This window comes from Halichoerus grypus, chromosome 6, assembly GCF_964656455.1.
Source record: "Halichoerus grypus chromosome 6, mHalGry1.hap1.1, whole genome shotgun sequence".
NCBI classification, from domain to species: domain Eukaryota; kingdom Metazoa; phylum Chordata; class Mammalia; order Carnivora; family Phocidae; genus Halichoerus; species Halichoerus grypus.
Window position 1 is genome coordinate 98,155,483 of NC_135717.1, and position 18,150 is coordinate 98,173,632.

Here is an 18,150-nt window from a genome sequence, read left to right on the forward strand (position 1 = left end):
AAGCAAAGCCGACCATGTTACTCAACACTATAAGGATCCCCATGGCCTACAAGACAGAATCTGGTGCATATGAGTCTATGATAAAAATATCACCTTGATCTGACTACTGTCAACAATCACGGCCTCATCTCAGCTGGTCTCTACTATGTTCTACTGACACCAAACTATCTGTAATTTCACAAACATACCATGCCATTTCTCACCTCCTCGCCTTTTTACTTATGTCGCACTGCCTGCTTGGAATACCCACCTCCCTTCTCAGAGCACCACTCCCTGCCCTACTTAGCTTAAGTCAGAGCCTTACAAAGTGCAGGCTGCTGGGAGCAGTGTGCCCAAGTGCTGGCAATAAAGGGGTGCAATGTCTGCAGAAATTTTAAGAAGCATAATATAACTAACTAAAAGCAGTGGGCTTTTTATTATCATCTGGCTCCAACAATTCTAAATTGTGTAAGTAATAAAATGGTCTTTCCCACTGAGGCTGACTGCCCCTAAAACCCACCCTGGATGTGCCACTCACCTGTTTTAAGCTTTGACTTAGGAATGCCAGTTAACATTGGACAATCCTAGTAAAACTTTAGGTTTGAATATAGATCATCATTAACTCCAAGAAATCCAAAGAAGTTGTATAAAAGGTAAAAGTAATAAATACATGATATTCTCAGAGATAAACAACATTTACATAGTCAATGTAACTGTTTCCTGAACTGATTTAACCCCTCCTACACACACAAATGAAAGGATGAAATTATATTGGAAGAAAGGGAAAAGGAATATGTGTGGTTTTAGGACAGCAAGGTAGAGGAAGAGTAGAATAACAAAGCCAAATACTAAGAAATAGATAAATAATGTTTTTCCTTAAATAAAAAAAAAATAAGGAGTAAACACTTGATTTAGAAATACAGACTTGTGGGGCACCTGGGTGGCTCAGTTGGTTAAGCGTCTGACTCTTGATTTCAGCTCAGGTCATGGCCTCAGCATTGTGAGATGGAGCCCCACATCGGGTGTCAGGCTCCACACCTAGTGCTTAAGATTCTCTCTCTCCCTCCCCCCTTGCTCCTCCCACACCTCTCCCTCTCTAAAAGAAAAAAAAGAAAAAAAATACAGAGTTAAAAGAAGTAGCAATGGAGTACGCATGGTCCTTACTAAGACAGGAGGGCTATTTATTATAGAACTTTGAGTTTACACAATGTACATACATTATCTTAATATGTATTTAATTGACTTATAAAATACCCAACTCATACATTAATTCACTTAGAAAACCTTTCCCAACCTCTCTTCTGTGCTCTCAAAATAGTATATCACTACACCCATCACACTGATACATAATTACCAGTTTATGTTACTAGCTCCCCTATCAAATCAAGATTCTTGCAAACAATAACCAAGATTTATTTATATTTGTACCCCCTCGCAAAAGTGATAAAGTTAAATTCAAATCTGAATTCAATAAATATTTACTGAGCTCCAAGTAGGCAAAAGTAGTAATAAGATACAGGTTTCTGATTTCAAAGAGTAACATTTATAACCATAAAATGTCATCATATGGTAGAGCTCATTATGTGCCAAGGATTGTTTTAAGTACTTTGTATCCATTCTCTCGTTGATTCCTCACAACTGCTTATTGATATAATTATCCCCATTTTGCAGATGAGGAATCGCAGACTGAGAGAGGTTAAGTAAATTGCCCAGCTCAAAAGAGGTAAATGATGATCCAAAATAGGGGTATAATAATGAACTACAGCATCTACATTCCAAAGCACAAACTCACAATTATATCTCAAAGGATAAGACATGTTCACAACATGCTTACAATACAGTACAATATATAATTAAGTCATAAAAGTGGTTATAGATGTAAATAACATAAGATCAGAAGGAGAGATCTCCGGTCAGTATATTCTCTGAGGATGCTATGAAAAAGCAAATTTTAATTTGGAAATTAAGAGATGGGTAGAGTTTCAGGAAATCTAAATGAAGGGATGATACATACAAAAGGAACACATAGAAATGCGAAGACACATATACAGATGTAGACAGGAAGCACTATATGTTTTGTGTCAAATCTCTCTGCCTGAACAGTCAAGGGCTACAGCGGGTACAGATCCAGCCAGGGGAGATCTCAGGAGACATACAGTCTCATACATCTCTCTTCTGAACATATAAAACATGCAAACAAATGGGTAATTACCAGAGGGAATATCCCAGTAAGTTGCTGGAATGGGGTTGGAAGGCAGAGTTTACAAAGCACTTGAAATTGGGTGACTTTGCATGTTTTTTTCCTGAAGTCCTTCCTCTTGTCTTCATCTCTAACAATACTGCTAGAGTCCAATTCCAAGCCACCATTTTTCTCTTGTGTAAATAACATCAATAGCCTCTCTTAAGTTTGGTCTACATTGCTATAGCCACAAATTTTATTAGTTTCTTGCCAAAAACTATTCAGTGGTTTTCTTATCACCCTTTTTGTAAAGACTCAACTTTTTAACATGGCCCATCAGGCTTAATGATCTGATCCCAACCTACTTCTAGAGCCTCGTTTCCCAATCACTTGGCTCCAGCTATGCTGGCCTTGTAATTCCAAGAACATACCCTTCCCCCTGTTTGGAATCTTTGCACATGCTGCTCCTCATGTCTCAAAAGTTTTTTGTCTTGTCTTCTTTACCTCATTAGCCATTCTTCAAATGTGACTTCTTCATGGCAGCCTCCTCTGACTGGCCCCCCTAAATATATCAGATACTTCTCCTATAGATTGTATATACTTCTGTGAAATAGAGTTGCACAATTTGTAATCATAAATGCAGGTAACTGATTAAAGTTTATCTTCCCTCATAGAATTTAAATCCTTGTGTACAAGGTATATGCCTACTCCCTACATCACTGACATTTAACATGGTGTCTGGTTCATAGTAGGTGTTGAATAAATGTTTGTTGATTGCTGAATGAATGAAGGGACAAAACAAAAAGAGAAAGCAGAAATATAGACAAGTGGATCAAAAACCAAGAAAAGCCAATTGATGAGCAAATTTGAAGCAGATGGAAAAAGAAACTCTGGAAGAATTCTTTGAGTCCGACAGTGTTCAGGTGTGAGCAGTGGCTTTTTAAGCAATGGGATGGCCTCTGGTGGGAGCATTCTGAGAAGAGCTGATAAGGCTGACACGTTGCAGATCCTTTGGGAGTCATCTGGGAAATTGTGTTCAGCTTGAATCCAGATCAGAAGCAAATTATTCTCAAAGGGAAAAGTTCAAATATGAGCCTGAAAAGATAGAAGACTTGGAGATAGATTGTAAGACCCTCAAAAACCAGACTTAAGAGTCTCGGTCCCATCTGTGTATAGGACTCAGGCACTTTGAATTTTTGAGAAAGGGGCCACATGATTTAAATTATATGTCAGGAAGACTGACCTGACAGTGGTAAACACAGCAGATTGTAAGGAGGGACACTAGTTTGTGGAACTTCGCAGTAGGTCCGAAATAAGCTGGAAAAAGCCTATCCTCGGGTAATAGAAGTGCATCTATAAAGAAAGGGGGAAATATAAGCGTCATTTTGAGGGATGACTCAACAGGACTTAAAATATACTTCCCATATTACCATAGGTAAAAGCCCAGGCTTCAGAATCGACCACTCTGGGTTCAAGTCTCAATTCCACCACTACACAGCTATGCTACTTTGGGGCAAACTCAATGTTATCTTTATAATGGGGCAACGTTTACATCTACATTAGAGAAGTACTGGGAAGAATCAATAAAAATAAAAATAAACTGCTTAGCACAATGCCTGGCAATAATAAACTATCAATCAAGGTCAACTGTTATTTCAAGCTAGACAGAAGAAAGGGCACAGTGACGGCATGCCAGGGAACTTATTTTTGGTGGGCGTGTCTTCATGTCCCAAGAAGATAGCCACCTATATTATAAAGAGTTCACTCCTGTCCTGCCTTCTTCTGCCTGATCTTCTTATAACACATTTACCTCTCTGGCTTCAGGTCTGGATACATGCCAAACACAATCTATGCCAACTCTTTCAGGGACCTTGTTCTTCAAGCTGATTGAGCCATTTCTAAACTTATGCTTTCAACATTTATTTCCAACTTGCCCTTACTCTAATGCTGCCCCCTAGAAGCAATCCTATGTGCTAAACTTGAAGGCAAACCTGTGGCTAAATACACCATTTCTCTCTTCCCAAGAAATGTCAGAAAGATTATGTTGAAAGCAAGTGCCATGTTAAACTCGGTCTTTAAGAGTTAACAGAGAGTCATTTTTTTTTCCTCCAAGGATAGGTAATAGCATCAGATTCTGAAATTAAGCACAGCAGGAAGAAAAAGCCTGCATAGATTTCACAGAGTATCACAGGCCTCTGCAATAAAGCACTTAAAAATGTCTTGTATTGCTAATTCTTTACACAATCTCCTTTTATTTCCAAAGCAATATGCGGGGCTTGAGCCATGAGACGCACATTGATGTTAACATTACACTGCTTGAATTAGAGGCATTTTTCCACTGAAACTCCTGTTAGGTTTAGGATTACTTTTTACCATCTTTCCCACAATACATTTTCTGGCCTGACTTCCCAGATCAAAGGAATGACTGCCTCTTCTAACAATGCTGAACCCACCTTTGCAGCCATTACCTTAGCAAACATCCTTCCCCTCAAGATCCCAACAATCAGGCCTTGAGCTATATGGGAAATATGCCTACTCAAAGGTCTCTGGATCTCGTGTCACTCTGAGAATTTTAAGCAAATGAGGACAACTCTCTTCTTCCTCTGTTTTCAATCACCCACCTCCCCCTCCTGGGCCCAAGTCAGTACTCTTCATTCACTGATTGAACTATTCAACAAAGACTAATTAAATAGCTAATTTTTGAAACAGTAAAATGAAAGTGGCATTGAAGGAAAGGCATTGGTGACAGGCAAACAATCAGATGGAGACTTTATTAAACTCTAAAGAGACTGAGAACATGCAGTCCTATGAAGATTTGTTATTTTCATGATCACCAATCTATTGGTTAGCCATTGTAAAGATTTTTTTTCTATGAATACCCAATTTTTGCATCAACATGGATGGGACTGGAGATTATGCTAAGTGAAATAAGTCAAGCAGAGAAAGTCAATTATCATATGGTTTCACTTATTTGTGGAAAACAAGGAATAGCATGGAGGACATTAGGAGAAGGAAGGGAAAAATGAAGGGGGGAAATCAGAGGGGGAGTCGAACCATGAGAGACTATGGACTCCGAGAAACAAACTGAGGGCTTTAGAGGGGAAGGGGATGGGGGGATGGGTTAGTCCGGTGATGGGTATTAAGGAGGGCACATATTGCATGGAGCACTGGGTGTTATACACAAACAATGAATTGTGGAACACTACATCAAAAACTAATGATGTACTGTATGGTGACTAACATAAGAAAAATAAAATAAAGACCTTAAAAAAAGATTTTTTTCCTCTTTTTACAAGACATTCTTGTGTCATTTAAAAGCTTTCTTTTCCAATTCATGTGGAAACTCTGTCATTTTTTCAATAAATATTTATTGAGTACTACAATCATATGGAGAACAAAACAGACTTGGTCCCTGTCCTCATGTAGTAATTGCTGCTCCCAAGATAATATACACAGACAGTAGCCTGATGATTTTTTTTAATTTTTTTATTGTTATGTTAATCCCCATACATTACATCATTAGTTTTAGATATAGTGTTCCATGATTCATTGTTTGTGCATAACACCCAGTGCTCCATGCAGAACGTGCCCTCCTCAATACCCATCACCAGGCTAACCCAGCCTCCCACCCCCCTCCCCTCTAGAACCCTCAGTTTGTTTTTCAGAGTCCATCGTCTCTCATGGTTCGTCTACCCCTCCGATTTCCCCCCCCTTCATTCTTCCGCTCCTGAGTAGCCTGATGATTTAATCCTATACAAACCTCAGGTTTGTTTTTGCATTGTTTATTTGTTTGCATGAAGGCACTTTCCTGTAAGGACCATATTTGTCTAATTAAAACCCTGTCCTTGTCTTATCTCACTAGGATTCCTTTTCAGCATACTCTTTCTTGACTTCTTTATTCACAATAATCATGATCAAACTATTCTAATCTATTTTACACATATTACTCTCTTCCTCTGCCTGTCTTTATTAATTCATTAAACAAAGGCCTTGAAACACCTACTATGTTCCAGGCACTGTTTTAAATATTTGGGATACAGAGCTGGATAAATAAACCAACCTCTGGTCTTCAGTTTACTTCAATTTAGCCATTTTAGATTGGTCTTTTTAGAAAGTTCTTTCCAAGCCTAGAAGGCACATAACTGACACCCTTTCCCAACCCATTTTGTGACAGGTCACCTCACTCTTGACTTTAAGCATGCTGATATTCTATATATTCAAATTTACTAAAGGTATTTTATATTTTATTTCAAAACTCCTAAAACCACATCATCAAAAAAAGTCTAAAAATCTAGCAATCAGTTGTGCTTTATCTTGGCACTGCCACTATTCTTTGAACATCTTTAATTCCAGATGCTATATATATATATATGTATAGCTTATTACCAAACTAAGTCAATACTTTTTTATCACTGGTTCCCAAACTTTTATGTGCAAAAGAATTGCCAGTCATACTTGTTAAGAATGCAGGGTTACGGAGCTATAACCACAGAGATTCAGATTCCCTGTCTGAGTAGGGGCCAGAAAGGTAGATTTTTAAAAGTATCCCAGATGGTTTTCAACTAGGTGACTGAGTGATCATCTTTGAGAAATACTGTTCTATCATTTCCTTTGATGTCAGTTTTTAAGTATTCAGAATCTCTGCTTCAAATCATAAAATATTTCCTATTAAGTAAAGTGCAAACAACATGCATCTGTGTGATCAATACATATTTTTCTTAAGATTTTATTTATTTATTTGACAGAGAGAGACACAGTGAGAGAGGGAACACAAGCAGGGGGAGTGGGAGAGGGAGAAGCAGGCCCCCCGCCGAGCAGGGAGCCCAACGGGGGGGGGGAGTCCCAGGACCCCAGGACCACAACCCGAGCCAAACGCAGACGCCCAACTACTGAGCCACCCAGGTTCCCCCATATTTTTTTGTTAATAAGCAAATGGGTTCTCGATAATAATAACCAACATTTAGGATTTACTTTACATCGCAGGCATCTCTTTCTGTGCCTCCTACTTATCCCCCGTGGGAGACAGGCAGGTATGTCTAGTGCTCCCCACACCAGCATGTTGGCCACAGCATGATGGAAAGAATACAAGTGGCAGAGTCAAACAGACTGAAATTCAGGCAATGATTCTCCTGCTCCCTCGCTGAAAAAAAAAAAAAAAGGCCTGCACCTGACCCACTGGAGTTTGTTCACCCATCCATGAAAAGGTGATAATACCCACCTAATTATTTAGGTGGGCTGTGAGGATTAGAGGAGATTATCCACATAAAGTGCCTAGCACCATGCCTGGAACACGTCAGTGCTCTAGGGCTGTTAGTTTTCCCGCTTCCCTGTCCTGCAGGGCAGTCTTGAATCAAAAATGAAGCTCACTTTGCAAGATATGTTGGCTCAACAATGATTTGTTTTACTGCTCTGTCCCAGGCATCGTGATTATGCCAGGGACAGACACAACACACTGCCCTCATGGAGTTTCCCTTCTAATGAGAACTGTTCGGTCACCCTCTGAGTTACCCCTTTCAAACCAGGCACCAATGCAGTCAGGCACACCTTTCACTTCTCGCTTCATCCAGTGAGACTCACACAATGCAGAGTGGTGAGTGGTGCCATGATAATAAAGACTTTGTGGTAACAGAAAAGTTAAGAAAATCCCAATAGGCAGTGATGGGGAAAAAGAAGCAGGGAGGGAACAGCATTTGGGGGGGGAGGGGTCTGAGTAAGTTCCTAGAAATAAATAGGGGGAGCATTAAGGATCTCTACATACGGACAGATCTGTTTGTCTGTTTAGTATGCATTAAAAATTATCCCTTCATTTCCTGATGTAATGTAGAAAAGGCACTACTATCCTGCTGGTAGTGAAGGTACAGTGGAGTGAGGCTGAAAGAAAAGTCAACACAGAATTAGGAGAAATAGTATGCACTTGTTCAAAAGCAGTTCCCAGCGCAAGAGTAAATTAATGAGACTGAATGTGCCAGATACATGGGAAAGACTGCCAATACTGCATAGTAACACCAAGCATCGCAAGAACTCACATGCAAACCTCAGTCACACATCAAACAACTTAGCTTTTAGTAGCCATGAATTACACCAGAAAATCTTAGCAGACAGCAGATTTGGGGGCAGGTCCTAACCCAGAATGGGAATGGACCAGCACCTACGGAGGGCATAAAGCCCGGCACGGCAGAGAATTAAATCAGAAATTTAATGCGAAACAGCATCTAGAAAACACGTCATCAAAAATACCAACATCTCTTTTCCTCTCGCCAATGTTAAGTTCATCAGCCTTTTTAACGTTAAAGTAACCAGTGCTCACTATTTGGGGAAAACTATGCCAAAAGGCTCACAGCAAGCAGTCCTTATCCTGGGCACAGATTCCCTAGAGGGGTCACTTGTTTAAGGAATGTGTCAAAAATTAGCTCTCTTTTCCTGCCTCCCATCCTCCTTGGACCCTGAAGTTGTCCCGGTGCCAGTTTCCCACACTAGAACTCACAGAACCACCTAAAAATCAGGGGTAAAATGCCAGTGGTCCTGTGAATCCCAGTAGAAATTAATATGCTAAGTCAGTGTATCGTATCCAAAAAAAAAAAAAAAAAAAAAAATGCTCACTAGCACACACAGAAGGACTGCTCTCCGTTGCATTACTGAAAATCAGTCTGAGTCTAAACGACATGGTCTTCATCCTCCTCCACCACAACGGCCCCCCCATGCTGGCCCAAAAAATAGCAACAACTCAATTCTCAGTCCAATAACGTCTTTTCTCAGATGTTGTTCTCCCAGTGGGTAGAAGAATGAACTGCTGCAATACCACCCGCTCCCCTCTACAGTTTCTTTTAATTTAAAGTTACAACAGGAGGGAAGAAAAGAGACTTTCTATTAAGGGACAACTCCCTGAAGGGTCTCTTAGCTGACAATCGAAGGACTGCTCATGGCAGTGATCAAATCTAACGCAACAAAGTGCTGGTGGCTCTGTGACTCATCCCAGCAGGAGCAAGCACTGAGGGCCACTTGAGTTCAGTGCTTTGTGGTGCGGCAAGTTGGTTTAGGAACAGTAACATAGGGGAGCAAAGCCTTGCAAGGTGTTTGAGGCTCAAGATAAAATGCAGACTTACAGTGCAAGTTGCTTCTCAACTGAATAGGAAGCCTAGAGGGGTAAGGAAATGAAGACAGCCTTCTGTCTACCTCATGCTTTAGGGCAAATTACCTGAAGATGGCCAAGGTCAGTTGGTCTATCCCTTGTGCGGTTTATAACCTGATAGAAATAAGGGTTTGAGGCATGAGAAATAAACTGAGCTATGTTTAAAAGGTAAACATTAAAGATGTTTGCTTGCAAAAACAATGCCTTCTAATTACATGTAGTATCTATTGTTCAAGTAGATTTACTCTCACCTGATACATTCAGCTATACCACTCAGTTGCATATTATGAGTATGTTAGAAAGAGTGCAATACAGTAATACAGCACCACCCCTCACCTGTGGTTTCACTTACCTGAGGTCATCCGTGCTCCAGACGCACGTGATCCTCCTTCTGACGTATGGTCAGATCAGCGGTAGACTAACACTACGTCACAATGCCTACATCATTCACCTTCATCTTATCACACAGGCATTTTATCATCTCACATCATTACAAGAAGAGTAAGTACAGTACAAAAAGAAATTCTGAGGGCGCCTGGGTGGCTCAGTTGGTTAAGCGACTGCCTTCGGTTCAGGTCATGATCCTGGAGTCCCGGGATCGAGTCCCGCTTCGGGCTCCCTGCTCAGCAGGGAGTCTGCTTCTCCCTCTGACCCTCCCCCCTCTCATGCTCTCTCTCTCTCTATCTCATTCTCTCTCTCAAATAAATAAAAATCTTTAAAAAAAAAAAAGAAATTTTGAGAGAAAGAGATACCACATTCCCATAACTTTTATTATAGTATATTGTTATCGTTGTTTTGTGATTATTAGTTATTTTTGTTAATCTCTGACTGCATCTAATTAATAAATGAAACTTTATGATAGGTATGTATGAATGCATAGGAAAAAACAGAGCATATACAGCGTTCAGTACTCTCCATGGTTTCAAGTCTTGAAATGTATCCCCTGTGCATAAGGGGGGACTACTGTATACATTGAACAGTTCCTCTATGCTATACACCATACTATGAATTTACACATAATTTCATACAACCTCATTTAATCTGACGAGGACTCTGAGAGGTGATACTATCATTATGGTCATTTTGCAATGGAGGAAAATAAAGCATCTGAGAGCTAAAGAAATTGCCGGGTCTTTTTTTAGTGCCAAGTCCACCTGACCAGAGCTACTGCTACTAACTCCCAGGCTAGACGGCCAAACCACTATACCACCCAGATCTCCTGTTGCAAGATTATAATGGACTCAGTGCCCCACCTGCTGCCCCTCTGTCTCTAGCAACAGTTGTGCACCAAGGCCATGCTTCAGGAAGGCTGTTTCCGTCCAGTGACTGAACGCAGTCAGGGGACAGAGGACTCTTCCAATGGCTGACTCTTGTCTGCTGGGCCAAACAACCTGTCCTGGACTGCATGACAATAGAGCTTCTTTCTACTCAATCCTCCTTCCTTCCATCTCTCCTTCCATAGGTGTCAAACCGGGATCGCAACTGAAAGCCTCTCCCAGCTTTCTGCTCCCTCTTAGTACATATCTAATCCCCTCCTGCCATCTGCTTCTCAAGGGATCCAAATTAATGCAATAACCAAGTTATTTATTTGCTTTTTTAAAAAACCTTTCCTTTATCTTTGGTCACATGTATAGGTTCCCCCACCCCACTATCCAAAAGGTTGGCTTTACACCATTTTGCTTTTATGAAACACCTACATTAGTACCTATTTTCACTAATCCAAAGAGGATTTCTGCTTTTATAAAAATGGTAATTGCTTCTTCACTTTATACCATTTCAGCTCACGAAAGGTTTCACTGGAATGTTCTACTTTCAGATAGTGGGGGAAGTCTGTACTTACAGAGAAATTTTCCCTATCACTGTAAAGAGAAAACATCCACTAATTTCTCCACATTACTATATATCATCTCTTCACACAGGTAATAGTATATTTATTGTGCCTTTCTCCTTGTGCCCCATATAAACAAGCCTAGGAAGTTCTCTTTGAAGGAACTGCTAACTCCAAAGGGCAAACATTACAAAGTCAGATTTATTTCTTTTTCCAAGTGGTATCTCTATCTATGTGTACTATAACTTCATATTATTCAGAGGGAGATAACTATCTATGGACAAAGTCACAATAAATTTTCACTAGTGTGTATCTGTAATGGGAAATCAGAAAGGATAACAAGAAGATAGATCTATAGTGAGGTCCTAGAGTTTTTGTTTGCCTTTACCTATTATGTAGGATAATATGTTAATTACTGAAGGAACATCTCTATGAATAAAAGATAGAATTCACACTTGCACCAAATACAGCATCTTAATAAAACCACATTGTCAGAGATCATATATAGACGTTAACTGAATCACTGTTTTAAAGTGTTGATCTCAGCCTCAAGGAAGTGATATATTTTTCTTCTTGGACTCAAATTAAGTCCAGTACAAAGCAAGTACGAAATTAAGCTTCAAACATTATTAATGATCAAAAAGACTTAACTGGAGGGACAGAAGAGTGTAGCTAATATTTACTAAGTACCTAGTTCAGGACAAACCCTATGCTAGGAATTTGGCATACAATATCTAGTATAATCCATGCAATATCCACATAAGAACAAGCATTATAATCTCCAGCTTTAGAGGTGAGTAAACGGGGCAGAGCACTGAATGCTCAGAACTCCAAGCAAAGTCTTGGAAGAATTACACATAGACCTAAACTGAGAAGCTCCAAAAGCGAGTGAGATTGCCTCTTGCATCCCAGTTCCTTCCTGAGTTCCCTACATCTAAGACTTTAATTGGTGCTGTGGGTGACAACAGAATACCTGAGCTTCTAGGGAACCCCAACTGGAGGTCAAGTCAGAGCCCTCCCATCCCGTTGACCGCTGCATTATTTGTCCCCTTTGGACACGTGATAGCATATAATCACAAAATAACTGAATGACAAGTAATTGAGCATCAAAGATAGAATCAGGTTTTTCTTTTCCTTTTTAACTTACAATGAACTTTAAGCAATAAAGAATGAATGGACCTGTACCTATAGAATTCAATACCACCTCTCCTGGAGACACATTTTTTTTTCTGGGTTTGTTTATGTTTAAGGCTCAATTTTTAAAGATGGTTATTTAATATATTCCTTAAATACATTCATTCCCCCCTACTTTTATCAATATGCCTGCCCAGTGTCCTTACAAGTAAGCAAACTAATTACTTGCCTATAAGGTATGATTTAAGTAGTACTGAAAAAAATCCCTATGTTCATAAATATTTCCTCTGGCGGTTTCACATGATACCTGTACTCTCCACAACTCTTTCTCTAAGGAATTAGATGGTCATAATAAACTGTAACAATAACAGTAATAATAATAGTAACCACATCTAGAGAATTAAACCATCATGAGCTATTAATAATTTTGAATTAATTAGTTTATGAGCCAGAGGTTAAATTGGTCAAATGGGGCAGGAATTCAGAAGGGTCCTTCAAAGCAAACTGGGATGTTATCAAGGGCCCATCCTACAGTTCAGGCCCCTGATCAGGAGAACATTCAAAAGTATCCATGTAGGCAGCTAAAGGGGTAGGGGTTTGGAGGAAACAACCCAAAAAACATATTACCCTTAATTTTAAAGACAAGGAAATTGAATGTAGTAAAGTTTATTAAATAGCACTCCAGAAATGTCCCAACATGGCCCAGCTAAAAGCAAATAAAAGTGCCCAAATATCTGCCCCACTACTGAGCTGTAAGTGCTCCATTTCTCCCCCTTTAAATATAAAAAAAATCACTAGTTTTAAGCAAAAGGTTAGACCCTTGCTTTGTATTCTTAAAAATTTTGTTTTACTCTTCCATTAAGAGCAACTTTTCATGCAAATGAATTCTTGGTTTAATTGAAAATCATTAAATAACTTTTCTACATCTAAGATCCTTCTCCTGTTAGGTATGAGTAATTATTTATGTTACATCACACACAGAAAATAAACAAAAGACCCCACTCACATTTGAGAATCATTTACCATTCCCAAGCTCCCCCAAATGGGAAATGGAATAACAAGACTGATCATAATTGGATTAAGAACTATAATTCTTTAATTCATTCATCAAATTGAGGCATTTGGAACAGTTTATTTACAGAGTTGTTTAGACAGTTTTGTATGGTGTTTTTTAAGATAAACCAAAATGCCTTTCTGAAAGAAGTTTCAGATCCCAAATCATTAACATATGAAAACCAAATGTAGACAATTTACAAATTGGTGTTTTAAACATTGTTTGGAACAAAATTGGACTTTTATTTTATTAACTATCTACAAATCTAGGTTCAGGATATAGTTTATTTGAAACAGCCAAGGACTTCCTTCACCTTTAAAATAAGCCTACATTTCTCAGGCTAAAAAATTGTGACGAGTGTGTGAGGGAATGCACTGACTTTAGGCCTAGACAAATAAATTTTCTAGGTTACTCTCAAAACTCTAATTATAGCATTTTCTACCACTGCAGGTGATTGGATATTGAGTGGAAGGTCCCAGTTATGCCAATCAATCATATCCAACAATTTTACCTGATGGAAATCTAAATAGCATTCAACCTTAGAACTCTGAGTTATTTGAAACCCAGTATATTTTAGAAGATCACTAAAAACAAGTTTTATCCTGCCCTATATATTGCTTTTTTATATAATCTGAACATGACTTCAAAACAATGATTGCCTATCACTTAGTAAATGAATAGAGCTTTTTCAAGAAGACAGTATGCTCTTTTAATTACATAGTTTTCATTTGCTTAAAGCAAGAAAAATTATTCAAGCATTCAAATTCATTCTTTTACCTGGAAAATGAAATTTTAAACTTTCCCTATAGCTCATGTCTTACCCCCAAAAAGGACCAAAAACAAAACAAAACAAAACAAAAAAAAGCCATCATACCTGAGTATAAACTTCACCCTTTTGTTATTTACTATTTACTCCATACACTCCACAGATAACATCTTTATAAGCGTATATTCATTTTTTTTCTTTTACAAAGTCATGTGTCAGTCTAAACAGGATGTGCATTTACATGTATAGAACTAAGTTAACTTGAAATAACCACTGAATCTCAAATGCCTGGTTATTTACCAAATAAGTTTGAGAGTTCTGAATCCTGTATATAACATGCCATTCAACCAGAACTGTTTAAGCTCAACAATAAAACTAATACAGAGTTTGTCTATTAAGAGTTGAAGCTCTTTTTTCCTGTACTAAGTTTACTCTTTCAAGTCTATCTCAGATTGATTTAATATTGCCCATTCAAAAAGGCTACAAAAAGAGATTTTTTAAAAACCCACAAGCAAACAAAAAACTCTATTAATTCTTCATGTACAAGATTGTTAGAAGACCACTGGAAAGAAAAAAAAAAAGGAATTTCAAGCGAGTATGCTACTATATAATTAACACAAATAACTAAATAATTATACACATCCCTTCCCACCCCCACAATTAAATGTTTTTAAACAACTCATGTGATGAAAGATCTACCTTTTAGGCAAACAAAAGCAATCCCTACCAGTCTGAGGATTTAAAGCTGTATTGCATCAGTTTTAAGTGATGCTTATGATTTTTATCTTATACAGTTCTGAGGAATAAACAGTTGATGACATAATTTGCAGGAGAACTTTGCACAATGCCTAAGAGAACTTTCAGTGTAAGTACTTTTGATTTTAAGTCGCTGTGACTGAATTTATCTAGGCTTCAGCCTGGGAGCTATATTTAAATCAGGAAGAAGGACCCCCCGAAACTTTGTCCCATGTATCTACATTTGAAACCAGATTCTTTCCCTATCAGAGCTAACAACAGTTCACATACAGCTGAATTCCTTCAAAATTAGACAGATCAAAATTTTGCAGTTCTGTAAAGACTCTAAGAAATCGTCCGCCTTTTAGTCCTATAAAAGTCAAACTTAAAAAACATTTCTGTATACTTTAAAACCATCTGGCCCTTAACCTAATCACTCTTGGCAATCGAGCCTCACTCCTGTAATCCTGATCAAAAACTCTGCTGTATTTTTTCTGATTGAAATGTCCATTCCCTACAAATCTCCCACGCGCCTACTTCATTGGCCTGTTTTGTTTGCGTGGGCTTTTTTTTTTTTTTTTTTTTTTTTTTTTAAGGATACTAGGGGCCATTATTCATGAGCAGCAAGGAAAGAAATCCTCTGTCTAGTCCCTTTGCAGATTCCCACACTTATTACCCAAAATCCCACAGATCTCCCTTGGTCTTGCCCTTGACTGAAGAATTGTGCTGAGCCTGAAGGCAGTCTCTGGGGAAATCGGCTCATGCCTTTCTTGACAAACTACGTTGGATATCTGGATATTGTGAGGCTCTCAAATGGGATAGAACAAATCCCTAAACTTTTCTGAAGAAGTACAGTTGACTGCCACCCAGAGTGCCTGGGTTGGCTGACAGTGAGACTATGGGCTCTACATATTCACAGAATTCCTCATTTTGACCTGCTTTAGTTGAGAAGGGAAGACATCAAAATGAATTCACATTCACCACACTCTGAATTTAGTCAGAGAGGCCAGTGTCTTCAGATAGTCACCAGGGTCAATCTATGTATTAATATATTCGCTTTGCAAAGTGTACGGAAAATGACTATTAAAATATGTAAACAGTGCTTCATGTGCATCCGATGCCAGCAGATCACTACTCAAGAAACTGCTGCTATCAAATGCAAACATTTCCAAATCCCATTTGATTTCAAGTCGTATAACCTCTTTTCCTTGCTGATTACCGTAGCCCCAAAGTGCAAGCGAGATTTCCCAAACCCGCGCTTAAAGTGACACAACACGTGAGTGGTTTCACTTGGTACACTGAGGGGGTTTGGGGAAAGTAGTTGCAATTAAAATTAAAGCTTCCGGTCGCTGGAATCCCTAGAATTCTGAAGGATGAGACTTGTCTCCGAAATTCCGGGCGGGAGAGAGGAGGACTGGTAGGGAGAGGGATTGCAGAAAGCGAAACAAAAAGACGAAAAGGGGGAATATTAAGATTGTGGGGTGGGCTGGCGGCCACGTTTATATTCTAGGAAGGGTAAAGAGCTTTGTCCAACTTTTAGGGTCTGTGGTTTGGCGTTAGCCGAAATGCACAGACTAGCCTAGGCTTTTCCCTGCACTCCTGCCCTCATCTCGAATCACCACCTCCACCGCCACCACTTACAAAACAATACCGGCAACAGCGCGCAGGCTCCCCCACAAATATCTAAAGTTATCCCATTTCCTGAATGGGGGCCAAGCCCACGCTCCGAGGTCCCCCACGGCCAGCCGCCCCCCGAGGATGACAGGGCCACCTCAAGTCTCGAGCCGCCTCCCGCCTCCCGCCTCCCCCTCACCCCCAGCCCAGTCCCCCTCCCTCCGTACTTGAGGAAACTCCGGTGGCGGCCCCCTCCCTCCTCAGCCGGCTCTCCAGCTGGAGCCGGGAGCGAGTGCTGAGTGGCGGGCACGGCGAGCGGCTGAGGGGAGCTCTGCGCCTTGGAGGTCTGCCCACAACAACATCGGGACGAACAACAAAGTTAAAACGCTGCGATTCACGCACCTTACCGGGTCTCCTTAATGTCTCCTCTGGCGTGGGATGCAAAGTAGCACAGTGGCGGGCTGGGGGCCCCCGGGAGGAGACTGGAGATGGGTTTTGGTGGCTCGCCTTTTTCACTCTGTGTGTGTGTGTGTCTGTGTGTGTGTGTGTGTCTGTGTGTGTGTGTGCGCGCGCGCGTGTCCCTCTCCCCCCTGGCTCTCGCTCGCTCGCTCGCTCGCTCTCGCTCCCCGTGTGGCTCTCAAGGACGAGGTGAAATCCCTTTGCTGGTCATGAGGCGGCTTCAGAGACAAACAACACAATGCGAGTGCAAATAACAAAAGGCAAAAAGACAGTAGGAACAATGGGGGAGGCGAGGGCAGCGCACCAGCCGGCGGTCACCGCGGCCGGGCGCCCGCCCCGGGGGGTGCGGCGGGGGCGGGCGCGGGGGCGGCGCCGGGGGCTCCGACTCCCTCCAGGTCGCCCCCGAGCTCCCGCAAACCCACCCTGACCTCCTTCCTGCAGCTCGCCGCCTGGCCGCCCTCACTGTCCATCCGAAGGGAAGGAGCCCCAGAGTTTGCTTCCCCGTCTGCTGCAGAGTAACTAGATTGTAAATAACGCGGTGATTACCCACACCGTGCAGGAATGTTAAAAAAAAAAAAAAAAAAAAAATCTGCCCTCCACTTAAAGGAGCGATAAAATGAAATGGCAGGAGTGGAAGAAGGCAGGGAGAGTGGGCTATCTCCGGATTTCGGATCTCGATGGAGCTCGCATCTATAAATACGCATTCATGTTTAGTCAGGTCCCCTTTGTCAACTTCTTCCCTGCGCTGGAACCTCACCCGCTGCCCTGGAACCATTACCTGGGCCCCTGCTTGCCCCTCACCCCCGTTTGCACACAGTAAAGCTCGCACGAGGGGCGCGTGTGGGGGTCTGCGGGTGTCCGCGGAACCTTCTGGGAGGCGAGCCGCCGTTTGCCCGGCGCGAAGGCTGGAGCAGCGAGAGGTTCGTTTTTAAAGCAACCACTATCTCCCCGAGCCCGGCTGTGCGCCCGCGGGTCCCCGCCGCCGGCACTTTGAACCCACCTACTCCTTGGGGTGCGGGGGGAGAAAAGTTTCGAGCCGCTCTCACCCCTGCCTCCGGGGTAGTTGAAATGGTTTTGTTTTGTGGGGGTGAACCCAAATGACCCAATGCCCAAGAACCAAGGAATGATATTTAGTGGGGACAGGCTCAGTGCTGGGCTTTCGACTCCAGCGACACTGGAGTCAGCGCGTGAAGGCGACAGAGAGAGACCCTCAGAGTTACATCACCATGGGAAGAAACTCCGTGGGTAATGCTCGGAGCAGAAGCTGTGGGGC

General features: G+C 41.1%; 1 protein-coding gene across 9 annotated transcripts in view; it reads right to left on the reverse strand.

Annotated features, from left to right (window-relative positions):
• SOX5 (SRY-box transcription factor 5) overlaps window positions 1-17,394 on the reverse strand; it is a 1,003,105-nt gene extending 985,711 nt beyond the window's left edge. For 3 of the 9 annotated variants that reach the window (XM_078075752.1, XM_078075754.1, XM_078075748.1), the window contains exon 1: window positions 16,821-17,241. The gene's annotated coding sequence lies outside the window, so the exon portion shown is untranslated. Of the gene's footprint in view, window positions 1-16,820; window positions 17,242-17,305 lie in introns of those variants that run through there. The other 6 variants (XM_078075760.1, XM_078075755.1, XM_078075758.1 and 3 more) reach the window with 4 other exon arrangements.
• Window positions 17,395-18,150: the final 756 nt, after the last annotated feature.